We start from the raw sequence: 6,228 nt of genomic DNA on the forward strand, positions 1-6,228 counted from the left end.
CATACCTGTGGCATCAGACAGTGGCAGGATCTGCAAGTGTCTCCAAAGAGAGAGCTGCATGCATTTAAGCACCTAACACCAGTAATAACTTAATTTACTAAGTATAATAAAATTATCTCGACATGGAGAAAGGGGAAATTAGGATCTAAATGGACTTTTGTTCACCTCAGACAGCTGAACTGTCACATAGCATCACTGTTTATAGGCTGCAATTTAATATTTTGCCATATCACGGCTGTCCTCAGACTGAGTCCTGAGCTTTCAGTTTCACTGTTTAAAAAAATCTGAAATAAACTGTTAGTTATTGGGACCCTTTGATCAGCTGCTATTAGTTTAGTTTTAGGCTATTATTGCATTATTATGTATTATTCATTACTTGGAGTACTGAGTAGTCTCACATGAATGACAAATATTGCTTAACGTGACGCTTTGCGGGACTGTGGTGGGTATATATGAATAAAGCTGTGAAGAATGATAATGGAAAAATGGCTTTTGTCTGCAATGCTGTTGCTTTCTAATGGATTGATGAAGCCAGCAATGTTCATGTCCCATGTCTGAAAAGGGCTTGTGTGTTGCTTAGAAACAAGAATTTGTCTGGTAAAAGCCCCACCTCTCTGTGGAAACTTTCAATGATTGACAGCCAGAAACAATTCTTTGTCTTTGACCTTTCCTGTTTGAGGTCATGGAGATGGTGCCCATCCAAAGAATTGTGTGGAAGGGAAACCTGAGTCAGTGCAAATCACAATCATTTAACAGCCTGCGCCATAGCCATGTGATAGAAGGAGCAGCCATCCACATGTGGTGATCTGTGCATCACCCTATCTATATCAATGCTCTGCAGAGCCATCAACCAACAAGCAACACCAAAATTTGTTACTGCACCCTCTCTGATCTGTTGACTGGTATAAAAGGTCGTTGGTTGGTGATGTTGCCATAGGCCCCAACAAGTTTATCTACATCATATAGCTGTTACAGATCTGCATTGACATCAGCAGGTGGGTTGGCATAGACAAGGATGCATCTTTTGAAACAATATTTCTGACTTAAAAAGGTGAACACAAATGTATGTTGTTCTGCAATGTTAACTGTGGTAGCTCAGAATCCTAACACTACTGCAAGGCTGGAAAAATACCTAGTATCCCAGATTTTAGGGAGCTATTGTTCCAGTTGGGTCAAGGGAACCTATTTGGTTATCCTGTGGGAGTCAATGATAAATCACCATTTTCTTTTTGGTTTCATTGCTGGCTAAAGTGGCACTGAATATGTACTGTTCAAGGCTGGATGATTTCCAGAAGGTTGTTGATTTCTTCTAACAGTTCATGAGACACCTGTGGAACTTGTTTTTACACATACACTTTGGGGATACTGTTAAAGGAGGGCGAATGTGCAACAAATCAGTTGGTCAAACCACAGTCAAGAGATAGTCACCTTTTTGGTTAGGTGGCACCTCTAAGGTCCTCTGTTTGGTGCATTGTTGAGCCTGTACAGACATAGGCTCTGGTGAGGAGATGACGGATAAGATGGCCTTGAGGACCATTCTTTTGTTAGCTGCCATTAAAGACGACTTGATAGACAGGGTCCTCATTGAGTTTCTGTGCCAGAAAGAAGGCCATGGCGGTTTGGCATATAAAGTCGTATGAAAAAGTTTGGGCACCTCTGATCGTTTTCAAGATTTTCCTTTATAAATCATTGGTTGTTCGGATCAGCAATTTCAGTTAAATATATCATATAGCAGACAAACACAGTGATATTTGAGAAGTGAAATGAAGTTTATAGGATTTACAGAAAGTGTGCAATAATTACTTAAACAAAAGTAGGCAGGTGCATAAATTTGGGCACCCCAACAGAAAAATTACATCAATATTTAGTAGATCCTCCTTTTGCAGAAATAACAGCCTCTAAACACTTCCTATAGCTTCCAATGAGGGTCTGGATTCTGGTTGAAGGTAGTTTTGGCCATTCTCCTTGACAAAACATCTCCAGTTCAGTCAGGTTTGATGGTTTCCGAGCATGGACAGCCCGCTTTAAATCACACCACAGATTTTCAATAATATTCAGGTATGGGGACTGAGATGGCCATTCCAGAATGTTGTACTTGTTCCTCTGCATGAATGCCTTAGTAGAATTTGAGCAGTGTTTAGGGTTGTTGTCTTGTTGAAGTATCCAGCCCCGGTGCAACTTCAACTTTGTCACTGATTCTTGAACATTGTTTGCAAGAATCTGCTGATACTGACTGGAATCCATGAGACCTTCAACTTTAACAAGATTGCCAGTAACTGCACTGGCCACACAGCCCCACGGCATGATGGAACCACCACCAAATTTTACTGTGGGTAGCAAGTGTTTGTCTTGGAATGCTGTGTTCTTCTTCCGCCATGCATACCGCCCCTTGTTATGTCCAAATAACTCAATTTTAGTTTCATCAGTCCACAGCACCTTATTCCAAAATGAAGCTGGCTTGTCCAAATGTGCTTTAGCATACCTCAAGCGACTCTGTTTGTGACATGTGCGCAGAAAAGGCTTCTGCCGCATTTCTCTCCCATACAGCATCTCCTTGTGCAAAGTGCGCTGAATAGTTGAATGATGCACAGTGACACCATCTGCAGCAACATCATGTTGTAGGTCTTTGGAGCTTCTCTGTGGGTTGAGTTTGACTGTTCTCACCATCCTTCGCCTCTGCTTATCTGAGACTTTTCTTGGCCTGCCACTCCAGGCCTTAACTAGAACTGTGCCTGTGGTCTTCCATTTCCTCACTATGTTCCTCACAGGGGAAACTGACAGTTGAAATCTCTGAGCTAGCTCTTTGTATCCTTCCCCAAAACCATGATGTTGAACAGTCTTTGTTTTCAGGTCATTTGACAGTTGTTTTGAGGCTCCCATGTTGCCACTCTTCAGAGAAGATGCAAAGAGGAGAACAACTTGCAACTGACCACCTTAAATACCCTTTCTCATGATTGGCTTCACCTGTGTATGTAGGTCAAGGGTCAATGAGCTTACCAAACAAATTTTGTGTTCCACTAATTAGTTCTAAAGGTATTCAAATCAATAAAACAACAAGGGTGCCCAAATTTATGCACCTGCCTACTTTTTTTGAAAAAAGTAATTATTGCACACGTTTTGTAAATCCTATAAATTTCATTTCACTTCTCAAATATCACTGTTTGTCTGCTATATGATATATTTAACTGAAATTGCTGATCTGAACAACCAATGATTTATAAAGGAAAATCTTGAAAATGATCAGAGGTGCCCAAACTTTTTCATAAGACTGTACCACGCTTACCAGACAATGTCAGATCCATTTAATTTCTACAGGGGAATGAAGCAGGGATGCACGCTTAGTCACTTGATGGTGCTGGAGCCCCTGGCAGAAACAATTCAGAAACACATAAATATACATTGTTAAAACACGGAACATACTTCAAACAAAATATCACTGTATGCAGACGTTAGTTTGATTTTTATAACAAAACCACAGTATTCTACACATACACTGCTAAGGACAATTAATTTATTCAGCTTTTTCTCAGAGTATGTGATAAACAGGAGTCCAGGAGTTTATCTGAATTTACAAGTCCATGGGTTAGGATCCATCATCTGTCTAAGCATAAAGTAAGTAGAAACCTGGCTCAATCAGACTTCTTCAGAATGAGTTGACTGCATACTATTCTTGTTGGGCACTATTACGTTTCCTATTCACCTTAAAAATCATAGCGTTGTTACATTCCTGTCATCCATAGTACTGTCGAAGTATGGAGGTCCGTAGCAAAGGAAGGTAAATACGATCCTTTACACAACCAATCCAATGGCAAATCCATCCTTAACAACTCATCTCAACTATGGAAGGAGCATTCAGTCAATTTTAAGAATTAGGGCTAGGTAATGTACCACAGCATTTTCTTTTTTCTAAAGAAGCAGTAAGATATGCAGCTTCACCTTCTCCTCTATGGACTTCTCTGTGCAAAGAAACTCATTGTTCTCCTATGGAAGATAAAGAGGTTCCAACCTTCAAAGCCTGGACAATTATATTTACTGACACCCTCCATCAGGAGACAATAAGTTATATCCTCAATGGCAGAAAGGAAATTGAGTGGACCTTGATATATCACTTGAAAGGGATGCAAAGTTGGTATGAACAGCATGAAGGCTGAATTGTAACAATTCTAGTTTGCACGATCAAAAAGGCTAAGGAGAGGAGTAGCGTGAATGCTCAAACTTAGTAGCTTACTAAAATTTTCAGCTTAGAGTCATGGAATTCAGCACTGATAAGCTAGACCGACAAACCTTGTATTTTTCCTGATTTCAGTTTGTCAAATTCAGGACAGGTAAGTTATTCTGAGCTCTGGCTAGATGCCATAGGATGTTGTGTTATCCAACTGGCCTTATTACTACCAAAATAGGCAGTGTGTGACAGATTAGAAATTAATTATTTCTTTTTAATTCCATTGCACCTTCAAAGCCATTGGCAGTCAGCATTGCATGGGGCATAGGATCCAACTGGATGTGGAAAGTTTTCTCTATTAATGGAAGACTGGAATTGACTCATAACAGTGACTCATACAGTTTTCAGCCAAGAGTGTCAGACCGACATCGCCAGTATAAACACCCTTAAGTTAAGGAAGAGAAATGGGCAGAAGCAGGTAAAATCAAACTCCTCCATCACCTTGTCATGCTAGAGGCAGTATATGTCTTGAGGAGCGGGCTTAGGAACCATTGAGTTTACTGAGAACATATCTACTTTCTTGCTTTTCTCCTCGTGAATGTCCTGGAGCAGATGTTTAATAGATCTATCCCATTGGTGACTGTTTTTAAATTTTTGTTGCTCATTTCCCCTATCTTCACTCGTCTTAAGATTCTCCCAATGGTTAGGAGGGCACATGGTTAAGCTAGGACAGAGAGTGTTTCTCCTCCTTGGTATGCAAATAGATTTTTTTTAAAAAGTGAATGGCTAAGCCACATGGTCTGCCACCTAACTTCTTCACAGTTTCCTTCATATTGACACAGAGCTGTACACAATAAGTGGGCTTTTTCTTTGCATTTGTATTGTCCTTGGTAGCATTTCTTGCAGGCACAACTTGAGAAGTCAAAGATGGACTGGCTTGCCTGTGTAAGAGTCACCAAAAATGGTCTCTAATCACAGGAGTCCAAACAATGTACTTGGTAATCATCATTTCCACACAATTTTGGAAGTAAGAGTAATAGTCTTCTTTAGCAATTTTGTGTGTGAGCAGTACTCATACTGTGTTTTCATCAGGAAATATATTTTCTACTGAGATCCAATTCTTTATACAGAATTGTCATAACTTCTGTACATTTCTTGGCATCTAACTACTCGTACATTCTTTGAGTTAAAGACTCCATCAAATACCAAAAGGTTGAGCTCTTCACGAATATTGCTGCTTGTATTCAATAGTTTTAAAAAACATATATATTTTTTTAAATAATTAAACTTCCAACAATTCACAAGACTTTGAAATATTAAGCTTGTTTCAGCTTTATAAGCCAACACTTTTTCTGAGTGCTGAGTACAATCCCACTGCCTCATTAACTGCAATACATAATATAAACTGAGACCAGCTGAGAACTGAGACAGAGACCTTGAAACTGAGATTTTTGGAGAAAAACTCTTAATTACCCCCCCTTTTTAAAACTTGCTCCATTTTCTACATATTTTGACATTAGAAATACAAATTAAACACCAAAGTGTTCAGTGTTCAGTTCAGTGTTCAAGTCTTGAATTGCTCATAGTGATAACATTTTGGTGATAAAAAATACAATTTTGTATTTCAGGGAGAATACTGTCCCATGGCAAGCTTAGTAATCTGGCCCCACTCAGCTGATGGACATGTAGTAGTAAGTCGCTTCTCTGCTCACTGTGCTTTTGCAACACACTTAATCTGTTTTAGAACAGTTTTACGTAGGAGTCATTCAACAGGTAATTGCACTTAGTGGGTTCCAGCTGGGCCTCAAGGTGGCTCGGTGGTTAGCACCATTGTCTTGCAGCAAGAAGGTCACTGGTTCGCCGGTGAGGACACCAGGATCTTTCTGCGTGGAGTTTGCATGTTCTCCCCTTGCAGTGTGGATTCTCTCCGGGTTCTCCGGCTTCCTCCCACAAAGTCCAAAAACATGTTAATTGGTGATTCTAAATTGTCTGTAGGTTTCAATGTGAGTGTGCTTGGTTGTCTGTCTCTAAGTGTAGCCCTGTGATAGACTGGTGACCTGTCCAGG

At 40.0% G+C, this 6,228-nt stretch overlaps 1 protein-coding gene across 1 annotated transcript in view; it reads left to right on the forward strand.

The window, feature by feature from the left end:
• Positions 1-6,228, forward strand: part of fbxl16 (F-box and leucine-rich repeat protein 16) — a 65,259-nt gene that overhangs the window by 24,877 nt on the left and 34,154 nt on the right. The window lies entirely within an intron of this gene.

The sequence above is a fragment of the Stegastes partitus genome, unplaced genomic scaffold, assembly GCF_000690725.1.
Source record: "Stegastes partitus isolate 25-593 unplaced genomic scaffold, Stegastes_partitus-1.0.2 Scaffold319, whole genome shotgun sequence".
NCBI lineage: Eukaryota > Metazoa > Chordata > Actinopteri > Pomacentridae > Stegastes > Stegastes partitus.